This window comes from Oncorhynchus gorbuscha, unplaced genomic scaffold, assembly GCF_021184085.1.
Source record: "Oncorhynchus gorbuscha isolate QuinsamMale2020 ecotype Even-year unplaced genomic scaffold, OgorEven_v1.0 Un_scaffold_9342, whole genome shotgun sequence".
Lineage (NCBI taxonomy): Eukaryota > Metazoa > Chordata > Actinopteri > Salmoniformes > Salmonidae > Oncorhynchus > Oncorhynchus gorbuscha.
The window spans coordinates 960-12,860 of NW_025752332.1; the positions used below are offsets into that span (position 1 = coordinate 960).

General features: G+C 44.5%; 1 long non-coding RNA gene across 1 annotated transcript; it reads right to left on the reverse strand.

The window, feature by feature from the left end:
- Window positions 1-9,787: 9,787 nt before the first annotated feature.
- On the reverse strand, window positions 9,788-11,503 carry LOC124030128. Its single transcript, XR_006837902.1, has 3 exons — window positions 11,433-11,503; window positions 11,118-11,157; window positions 9,788-9,944 (listed from the first exon to the last, which is right to left on the reverse strand). It is a non-coding gene; the product is annotated as an uncharacterized LOC124030128 (long non-coding RNA).
- Between the last annotated feature and the right edge of the window lie 398 nt (window positions 11,504-11,901).

Consider the following 11,901-nt stretch of genomic DNA (forward strand, 5'->3'; position numbering starts at 1 on the left):
GAAAGGGAAGATTAGTTGTGTGTCGTCTGCATAGCAATGATAGGAGAGACCATGTGAGGTTATGACAGAGCCAAGTGACTTGGTGTATAGCGAGAATAGGAGGGGCCTAGAACAGAGCCCTGGGGACACCAGTGGTGAGAGCGCGTGGTGAGGAGACAGATTCTCGCCCACGCCACCTGGTAGGAGCGACCTGTCAGGTAGGACGCAATCCAAGCGTGGGCCGCGCCGGAGATGCCCAACTCGGAGAGGGTGGAGAGGAGGATCTGATGGTTCACAGTATCGAAGGCAGCTGATAGATCTAGAAGACGAGCAGAGGAGAGAGAGTTAGCTTTAGCAGTGAGCCCGTGATACAGAGGAGAGCAGTCTCAGTTGAATGACTGGTCTTGAAACCTGACTGATTTGGATCAAGAAGGTCATTCAGAGAGAGATAGCGGGAGAGCTGGCCAAGGACGGCCGCTCAAGAGTTTTGGAGAGAAAAGAAAGAAGGATACTGGTCTGTAATTGCTGACATCGGAGGGATCGAGTGTAGGTTTTTTCAGAAGGGGTGCAACTCTCGCTCTCTTGAAGACGGAAGGGACGTAGCCAACGGTCAGGGATGAGTTGATGAGCGAGGTGAGGTAAGGGAGAAGGTCTCCGGAAATGGTCTGGAGAAGAGAGGAGGGGATAGGGTCAAGCGGGCAGGTTGTTGGGCGGCCGGCCGTCACAAGACGCGAGATTTCATCTGGAGAGAGAGGGAGAAAGAGGTCAGAGCACAGGGTAGGGCAGTGTGAGCAGAACCAGCGGTGTCGTTTGACTTAGCAAACGAGGATCGGATGTCGTCGACCTTCTTTTCAAAATGGTTGACGAAGTCATCTGCAGAGAGGGAGGAGGGGGGAGGGGCGGAGGATTCAGGAGGGAGGAGAAGGTGGCAAAGAGCTTCCTAGGGTTAGAGGCAGATGCTTGGAATTTAGCGTGGTAGAAAGTGGCTTTAGCAGCAGAGACAGAGGAGGAAAATGTAGAGAGGAGGGAGTGAAAGGATGCCAGGTCCGCAGGAGAAGTTTTCTCCATTTCCGCCGGCTGCCCGGAGTCTCTGTTCTGTGAGCTCGCGCAATGAGTCGTCGAGCCACGGGGCGGGGAGGCAGGGGAGGACCGAGCGGCCTGGAGGATAGGGGACAGAGAGTCATGGATGCAGGAAAGGGTAGAGAGGCTGAGGAGGCAGAATCAGGAGATAGGTGGAGAAGGTTTGAGCGGAGGAAGAGATGATAGGATGGAAGAGAGAGAAGCGGGGGAGAGAGAGCGAAGGTTGGGACGGCGCGATACCATCCCAGTAGGGGCAGTGTGGGAGGTGTTGGATGAGAGCGAGAGGGAAAAGGATACAAGGCAGTGGTCGGAGACTTGGAGGGGAGCTGCAGTGAGGTTAGTGGAAGAACAGCATCTAGTAAAGATGAGTTCAGTTTTATTGCCTGCCTTGTGAGTAGGGGGGAAGGTGAGAGGGTGAGGTCAAAAGAGGAGAGGAGGAAAGAAGGAGGCAGAGAGGAAAGAGTCAAAGGTAGACGGGGGGAGGTTAAAGCCGCCCAGAACTGTGGAGAGAGGTGAGCCGTCCTCAGAAAGGAGCTTATCAAGGCATCAAGCTCATTGATGAACCCTCCGAGGGAACCTGGAGGGCGATAAATGATAAGGATGTTAAGCTTGAAAGGGCTAGTAACTGTGACAGCATGGAATTCAAAGGAGGCGATAGACAGATGGGTAAGGGGAGAAAGAGAGAATGACCACTTGGGAGAGATGAGGATCCCGGGAAGCCACTCACCCCGCTGACCAGACGCCTCGGGTGTGCGAGAACACGTGGGCGGACGACAGAGCAGTAGGAGTGCAGTGTTGTCTGTGGTGATCCATGTTTCCGTCAGTGCCAAGAAGTCGAGGGACTGAGGAGGCATAGGCTGAGATGAACTCTGCCTTGTTGACCGCAGATTGGCAGTCCCAGAGGCTACCGGAGACCTGAACTCCACGTGGTGGCTGGCGCGCGGGGACCACCAGAGTAGGGTGGCCGCGCCACGCGGTGTGGGAGCAGGTATGGTCTGTGCAGAGAGGAGAGAACAGGGATAAACAGACACATAGTTGACAGGCTATGAAGAGGCTACGCTAATGCAAAGGAGATTGAATGACAAGTGGACTACACGTCTCGAATGTTCAGAAAGTTAAGCTACATAGCAAGAATCTTATTGACAAAATGATTAAATGATACAGTACTGCTGAAGTAAAACAGCTGGCAGTGGGTGTGTTTTGTTGACACTACACTAATCAAGTCGTCTGGAGTGTAATAGTTTCTGCAGTGTTGTTATTCGGGGCTAGCAGGCTAGCCAGCAGTGCTGTTTACGTTTACGTTGCATTAAAAGAACGACAATAGATGGCTAGCGAACCTAGAAAATCGCTCTAGACTACACAATTATCTTTGATACAAAGACGGCTATGTAGCTAGCTAAGTAGCTAGCTACGATCAAACAAATCAAACCGTTGTACTGTAAATGAAATGAAGTGAAAAGTGATACAACCTGTGAATGCGACCGGTAGTTGAGTTCTATACAGAAGACGCATACAGCAAGCATTAGCTGTTATTTAGCAGAGTCACCTACGTTAAGGATCTACAAATAGCTGGCTAGCTAACCTCGGTAAATTAAGATAATCACTCTAAGACTACACACTCTAAACCTAAAACAACACAATTATCTTGGATACGATGATACGATGATACGAAGACAGCAAAGACAGCTATGAGGTAGCAACACTAAAAACCAATCAGCTGAGTGTAATAGTAATAGTTTCTCAGTGCAGCTAATCAGTGGACGTTAGGCTGGCTAGTGAAGACTACGTTAGGACGGCTTAAATACGATAATTACGCAATTATCTTTGATACAAAGACGGCTATGTAGCTAGCTGAGAAGAAATTGCTAAGATAAGACAAATCAAACCATTGTGATATAATGAAAATATAATGAAAAAAGTTATACTACCCGTTGGAGCCACTGCAGATGCGACCACTCCTACTTGATTTACTGTGATATCTTCCTCGTCTTCACTCTGAACGTCCTCCTCTTTCACAGTAACGGCCCCACTCCCTACTTCTTGATTTACTGTGATATCCTTCTCTTCATTAACCCTCACCCTAAACCTGATCCTGGCTCCACCCCTCACCTAAACCTGATCCTAGCTCCTAACCCCTCACCCTGATCCTAGCTCCTAACCCTCACCCTAAACCTGATCCTAGCTACTAAACCCTGATCCTAGCTCCTACCCCTCACCCTCACCGGAACCTGATCTAGCTCCTAAACCTGATCTAGCTCCACCCCTCACCCTAAACCTGATCCTAGCTCCTAAACCTTATCTAGCTCCTACCCCTCACCCTGAACCTGAGTCCTAGCTCTAAACCTGATCCTAGCTCCTACCCCTCACCCTAAACCTGATCCTGCTCCTAACACTTAAAGTAGTTCTATCCTGAACCCTAAGCCCCCCAGAGAATATTTGACATGTGGTCAGAATTTTTGTTTGTTTACTTATCTTCTGGGGACTTCTGGTCCCCACAGAATAGTTAAACACGTCCCACGTCCACACGTCCACACGTCCACACGTCCACACACGTCCACACACACACACACACACACACACACACACACACACACACACACACACACACACACACACACACACACACACACACACACACACACACACACACACTAGTCTCCACAGCACAAGGCTACAAACTACAGTATAGCTTTACAGAGAACTAGGGGTTTGTCCAATAGTAAACTCAAACACTGGAAACAAGTCTGCCTGATGGGACTTTGTTTAATTCCAATTCCAACATTTACAAATTAATATTATGAAATTATTTCATTAGTACTTCTCAATTTCAGTTCATCCGGTCGAGTTTTGAATTATCTTGTGTGGTAGCCTGGTCTCAGATCTGGTTGTGATCTTGTGTGAGTAGCCTGGTCTCAGATCTGCTTGTGATCTTGTGGTAGCCTAGTCTCAGATCTGCTTGTGATCTTGTGTGGTTGCCTGGTTCTACTCTTGTGTGGTAGCCTGGTCTCAGATCTGGTTGTGATCTTGTGTGGTTGCCTCGTCTCAGATCTGTTACCAAGGCCAACTGAACTCTGTCACTGTAGGCATAACAATGAGTGACAAGGACTTGGCATGATAGCATAAATAAACAGACTGGCACTCAGGCTACTTGTGTGTGTATTAACAGTTAAAGGTTTAGAGCCTTTGTTTGGTTTTTAAATGCCATCGAACTCAATTATAATGTTGTGTCTCCATCTAGCGGTTAAATCGTGGTTGTGCACATTGACAATAAATGGTGTTATGAAGGTCAACTGATGGTAAATTCAAGATAGTGCAGCAACAATGGTTTTAATGCTCTCTCCCCCCCTTCTCTGTCTCTCTCTCCTCTTTTTCTCTCTCTCTCCTTCTCTTTCTCTCTCTCCCCTTCTCTCTCTCTCTCCCCCTCTCTTTCTCTCTCCCCCTTCTCTTTCTCTCTCTCTCCCCCCTTCTCTTTCTCTCTCTCCTCTCTCTCTCCCCTTCTCTTTCTCTCTCCTTCTCTCTCTCTCCCCTTCTCTTTCTCTCTCTCTCTCCCCCTTCTCTCTCTCCCCCCCTTCTCTTTCTCTCTCTCTCCCCCCTTCTCCTCCTTCTTCTCTTTCTCTCCCCCTTCTCTTTCTCTCTCCCTCTTCTCTCTTTCTCTCTCTCTCCCCTTCTCTTTCTCTCTCTCCTCTCTCTCTCCCCTTATCTTTCTCTTTCTCTCTCCCTCTTATCTTTCTCCTTCTCTCTCATCTCCCCCCTTCTCTTTCTCTATCTCCCCCTTCTCGTATAACATATATATACACGTATGTATATATATATACGTGTAACATATATATACGCTATGTATATATATATATACATTTATGTATATATATATATCATAAATGTATGGCATATATACATGTAACATATATATATATATATATATACACTATAACATATATATATATCCCTTATAACTTTGGATCTCTCTCTCTCCTCTCTCTCTCCCCTTATCTTTCTCCCCCCTTCTCTTTCTCTCTCTCTCCCCCTTCTCTTTCTCTCTCTCTCCCCCTTCTCTTTCTCTCTCTCTCCCCCTTATCTTTCTCTTTCTCTCCCCCCTTCTCTTTCTCTCTCTCTCCCCCCTTCTCTTTCTCTCTCTCTCCTTTTTCTCCCTCCTTTTCTTTCTCATTCATACAATCCAAAACACTCACACTCACACACACGCACGCACGCACACACACTAATAAATAATAATGAGGAATAGACAACAGTAAGAAACACACTAAAAAACCATACTCATCTCATAAAAGATAGAATTTAAACCCTTCATCTTATTGAATCTCTATAAATACATGGTCGTTATAGGAGGGAAAACATCTTCAATTAAAGCCTGTGGTAGTCATAGAAACAGTATTAATTAAGTTACAGTAGTAATATTGCAGGTTAAAGTACAGTAGTTTGTATTTCAGGGTTTTCCCATCGATACCTTTTAGGACTTTAGTTTAGATGTAAGAAACCTTAATTTAAACATGTTGATTTTGGGACCTTTTTCTCCACATTCTTCCTGGGGAAAAAAAGGAAATCACGTTTTGTGGTTAGATTTAGTTATTTCTTTCTTTTTTGTAACAAAAAAACATCTTCTTTTTTTTTTACCAGAGAGAGAAATTGGGGTATTTTCTTTTCTTTTCATTAGAAAAGTAGCAAGGCATTTTTTGTTTTGGTATCCAGGTAGACCTGTTATAAGGATCTCATAAAGCTACTTAAGGTGACATATCACCGTCATAAGGAAAGTAACATGATACGTAACAACTCTCAATTGTGTCACTTGTTGAAATGTATTTCTAATTAAAAATGTCCAAGTAAGGGGACAGAAAAGGAGAATGTATTTGTCCCAGTTGAGCCACACTGCGGGCACTAACGTTGTTAGTAAACACATTCAGACACATAGAACCAAGGCTATATGGTCTATAGTGTGTATTGATCTGGGTAACTGGTCTATAGTGTGTATTGATCTGGGTAACTGGTCTATAGTGTGTATTGATCTGGGTAACTGGTCTATAGTGTGTATTGATCTGGGTAACTGGTCTATAGTGTGTATTGATCTGGGTAACTGGTCTATAGTGTGTATTGATCTGGGTAACTGGTCTATAGTGTGTATTGATCTGGGTAACTGGTCTATAGTATTAGTGATCTGGGTGACTGGTCTATAGTGTGTATTGATCTGGGTAACTGGTCTATAGTGTGTATTGATCTGGGTAACTGGTCTATAGTGTGTATTGATCTGGTGTATTGATCTGACTGGTCAATTGATCTGGGTAACTGGTCTATAGTGTGTATTGATCTGGGTAGGTCCAACTTTGGTCTGTGGTTTAACTGGTCTATAGTGTGTATTGATCTGGGTAATTGATTATAAAAATCAGTGTGTATTTAGGTGGTCTAAAGTGTGTATTGATCTGGGTGACTGGTCAAACGTTGACATTAATTGATCATTAAAGCGATTAGTGTTTTGTTGTGTAGGTGATCTGGGTTGGTCTATAGTGTGTGATCTTAGATTATTAAAAATAATCACGGTTTCGATTGTGTATTGATCTTAACTGGATATTGATCTTTTTTTTAAACATTGAAATGAACTATGCATTATGATCTGGGGTGGTCACCCAATGATCAGCACATAGTGTGTATTGATCAATAACTGGTCTATAGTGTGTATTGATCTGGGTCTGAGCAAATATTCACCCCTGGTTTGGCATTTTCTGGCCTTACAAAACCTGGAATTAAAAATTTTTTTTTTTTTTTTTTTTTTTTGGGGGGAAATACAGGTTGTATTTTCTGGCCTTCTGGAATTAATTTTTTTTTTTTTTGAGGTTTATCATTTAGTTACAACATGCCTACCACTTTGAAGATGCAAAATATTTATTATTGTGAAACAGCCAAGAAATAAGACAAAAAACCCCAGAAAACTTAAGTCTGTATAACTCACAAAGTCAATGCTGTAGAGCCACCTTTGCAGCAATTACAGCTGCAAGTCTCTAGGGGTATAAGCTTGTCACATCTAGCCACTGGGAGATTGGACCATTCTCCAAGGTAAAACTGCTCCAACTCAGGTTCCGCTGGTGTACAGCAATCTTTAAGTGATACGGCAGATTCTCAATTAGATTGAGGTTTGGGCTTTGACTAGGCCATTCAAGACATTTAAATGTTTCCCCTTAAACCACTTGAGTGTTGCTTTAGCAGTATGCTTAGGGTCATTGTCCTGCTGGAAGGTGAACCTCGTCAAAGTCTCAAATCTCTGGAAGACAAATAGGTTTCCCTCAAGAATTTCCCTGTATTTAGCGCCAGCCATCATTCCTTCAATTCTGACCAGTTTCCCAGTCCCTGCCGATGAAAAACATGGTGTTCTCGGGGTTATGAGGTGTTGGGTTGCGCCAGACATAGCGTTTTCCTTGATGGCATAAAAGCTCAATTTAATCTCTTCTGACCAGAGTACCTTATTCCATATGTTTGGGGAGTCTCCCACATGCCTTATAGCTCTGTGGAGCTTTGCAGCTCCTTCTGGGTTATCTTTGGTCTCTTTGTTGCCTCTCTGATTAATGCCTTCCTTGCCTGGTCCGTGAGTTTTGGTGGGCGGCCCTCTCTTGGCAGGTTTGTTGTGGTGCCATATTCTTTCCATTTTTTAATAATGGATTTAATGGTGGACTTTATTTAACTAATTACGTGACTTCGGAAGGTCATTGGTTGCACCAGATCTTATTTAGGGGCTTCATAGCAACAGGGGTGAATACATCTACACACGCACCACTTTTCCTTTTTTTTGTTTTTTTTTAAACAAGTTATTTTTCCATTTCCACTTCACCAATTTGGACAGAATTTTGTGTTTGTCCATTACATGAAATTCAAATAAAATCAATTTAAATGACAGGTTGGAATGCAACACAATGGAAAAAATGTCAGGGGGATGAACACTTTAAGGCTCTGTAAAGGATCCCACGATGGTAGTGATGCTCATTGCTGCTGATCACTTATTAACCATTATTTATTACATTACTTTACTTTAATCAAATATTTCAGTTATTGTGTATTATTACATTAGTTTTGTTTGTTAACTTTTATTATTTCATTCCAAGTCCTCATCTCGTCTCTCTATAGAGCTGCTGATCTGACAACATCACTAGTCATCATCTCATCTCTATAAGAGCTGCTGTCTGACTGAATCACTAAGTCATCTAGTCTCTATGGAGGCTGCTGTCTGACAACATCACAAGTCATCTAGTCTCTTATGGAAGGGCTGCTGTCTGACTGGCATCACTAGAATCCATCTGTCTCTATATAGAGGCTGCTGTCTGACAACATCACTAAGTCATCATCTCATCTCTATAGAGCTGCTGTCTGGCAACATCTTTCAAGTCATCATCTCAGGCTGCTGTCTCTCACTAGAGTCATCTCGCCTCTATGGGGCTGCTGTCTGACAACATCACTAAGTCATCATCTGTCTCTAGAGCTGCTGTCTGACTAAGTCATCGCCTCTATGGAGCTATCTGTGAATCTCCTCTCATCTCTATAGAGGCTGCTGTCTGACCCAGAATCACTAAGTCATCTCATCTCTATAGAGCTGCTGTCTGACAACATCACTAAGTCATCTCATCTCTATAGAAGCTGCTGTCTGACAACATCACTAAGTCATCTCATCTCTATAGAGCTGCTGTCTGACAACATCACTAAGTCATCATCTCGTCTCTATAGAGCTGCTTTGTCTGACAGAATCACTAAGTCATCTCGCCTCTATAGAGCTGCTGTCATGAATCCTTTAAGTCCATCTCATCTCTATGGAGGCTGCTGTCGCAGAATCACTAAGTCATCTCATCTCTATAGAGCTGCTGTCTGACAGAATCACTAAGTCATCTCATCTCTATAGAGCTGCTGTCATCTCATCTCTATAGACAACAGAATCACTAAGTCATCTCATCTCTATAGAGCTGCTGTCTGACAACATCACTAAGTCATCTCTATAGAGCTGCTGTCTGACAGAATCACTAAGTCATCTCATCTCTATATAGAGCTGCTGTCTGACAGAATCACTATTTTAGTCCTTTAAAGTCAATAAGACTTTGTGACATCTGAATACCAACTATCAATCACTTAGATCATGTATTTTCAGGTAGAATACCTCAGAAGCAGCTGCTCTCTCCCCTCCTCTCCCTCTCCGTGTCTGCTCCACAGACCCGGACAAATGACGCAATGGATTTATGGTCATTGTAGTTCATCACCACAAAGCCTGTTAGAAACGACAACTCCCTACTAAATTGCACAGTTCGGTCTTGATCTGATTTATCTTGAGAAACTTGCACATTGAGCTCACAGGGGGAAAGAAAAATAACGAAATGGAATTCAAACAATTGAACCAACGTTAGTCAATTACTTGTTTAAAAACCTATTCAACATTTTGGTTAATCGCTTAGCACTAGTTATGAGATGAATCACCCTAAAGGTAACTGGGCCATAGTGTTATAGATGAATCACCTAAAGGTAACTGGGCCATAGTGTTATAGATGAATCACCTAAAGGTAACTGGGCCATAGTGTGATAGATGAATCAGAACCTAAAGGTGATCAATCTGCTGCTCGTCTTCATAGTCTGGGCTGTGTTCAGTAGGGACAAAACAGTTTGAAACAGGAGGTACTGTCCTGAACTTGTTCAATAAGAAGACAGATTTACATTTTCTGTTGAAAAATGTTTTGTTCCAGTATCACCCTACTGAACAATACCCTACTGAAGTGCTTTGTTTTTAAATAGTGGTCAGGACTGTTCTGTTGTGTTGTGTTCAAGACTGTTCTGTTGTTGTGAGTTCTCTTCTGCAACTCAGAGACTTTGGTTCATCTAGACATCTGAGACACCCCTCTGTTATCACCGCTCTGAGAGAGGTAGAGAGAAAGACACAGAGAGAGAGGGAGAGAGAGAGAGACACAGAGAGAGAGGGAGAGAGAGAGACACAGAGAGAGAGGGAGAGAGAGAGAGACACAGAGAGAGAGGGAGAGAGAGAGAGACACAGAGAGAGAGACAGAGAGAGAGGGAGAGAGAGAGAGACACAGAGAGAGAGGGAGAGAGAGAGGGAGAGAGAGACACAGAGAGAGAGGGAGAGAGAGAGAGACACAGAGAGAGAGACAGAGAGAGAGGGAGAGAGAGACACAGAGAGAGAGGGAGAGAGAGAGAGACACAGAGAGAGAGACAGAGAGGGAGAGACAGAGAGAGAGAGAGAGAGACACAGAGCGAGAGACAGAGACAGAGAGGGAGAGAGAGAGAGAGAGAGAGAGAGAGAGAGAGAGAGAGACAGAGAGGGAGAGACAGAGAGAGAGAGAGAGACAGAGGGAGAGAGGGAGAGAGAGAGAGACACAGAGAGAGAGGGAGAGAGAGAGACACAGAGAGAGGGAGAGAGAGAGAGACACAGAGAGAGAGACAGAGAGAGAGAGAGAGAGACACAGAGAGACAGAGACAGAGAGAGAGAGAGAGAGAGAGAGAGAGAGAGAGAGAGAGAGGGAGAGACAGAGAGAGAGAGAGAGAGAGAGAGAGAGAGAGAGAGAGAGAGAGAGAGAGAGAGGGAGAGACAGAGAGAGAGAGAGAGAGAGAGAGAGAGAGAGAGAGAGAGAGAGAGAGAGAGAGAGAGAGAGGAGAGAGAGAGAGAGAGAGAGAGAGAGAGAGAGAGAGACAGAGAGAGAGAGACAGAGGGAGAGAGAGAGAGAGAGAGAGAGAGAGAGAGAGAGAGAGAGAGAGAGAGAGAGAGAGAGAGAGAGAGAGAGAGAGAGAGCGAGGCAGAGAGAGGAGAGAGGCAGAGAGAGAGACACAGAGAGAGACACAGAGAGAGAGAGAGAGAGAGAGGCAGAGAGAGGAGAGAGACAGATAGAGAGAGAGAGAACAACAGATAGCACTTTAAACTTTATTATCACAGATTTAGTACTTCTACAGTTCAGCTTCCACTTTTCTCTTCTATAATTAGTTATTTTGATGTGTGTGTGTGTGTTCGCGCAGACTGATAAACGCTGTCTAAATGTTTCTTGCAAATCCTTTGACACACACAGAACCAAACTTACTGTCTGATTTCTTCTTTAGTGGTGTCAGTGCTGCTTTAGCCTGAAAGACAGACAGACAGAGAGTTCCCTCAGTTCTGATACACACACACACACACACACACACACACACACACACACACACACACACACACACACACACACACACACACACACACACACACACACACACACACACACACACACACACTCACACACACACTCACACACACACACAAACACTGTATTGATCATTGATCACATTAATAGGGAATGTTGTTGGTAAAGAAACGTGTACTTTTTATGTCAGCTGCCTAGAAGGGCCACAGACATATGTACCTTCTGTATAGCTGCCCAGTCCTCCAGGATATCAATGTCTCTCAACATGTAGACGATGAACGGGCCTGAGAGACAGAGAGAGAGAGATGGAGAGAACATGAGCAAGAGAGAGAGATATCTACAGTCGTGTGTGGTAGCCTGGTCTCAGATCTGGTTGTGATCTTGTGTGGTAGCCTGGTCTCAGATCTGGTTGTGATACTGTGTGGTAGCCTGGTCTCAGATCTGGGTTGTGATCTTGTGTGGTAGCCTGGTCTCAGATCTGGTTGTGATCTTGTGTGGTAGCCTGGTCTCAGATCTGGTTGTGATATTGTGTGGTAGCCTGGTCTCAGATCCGGTTGTGATCTTGTGTGGTAGCCTGGTCTCAGATCTGGTTGTGATCTTGTGTGGTAGCCTGGTCTCAGATCTGGTTGTGATCTTGTGTGGTAGCCTGGTCTCAGATCTGGGTTGTGATCTTGTGTGGTAGCCTGGT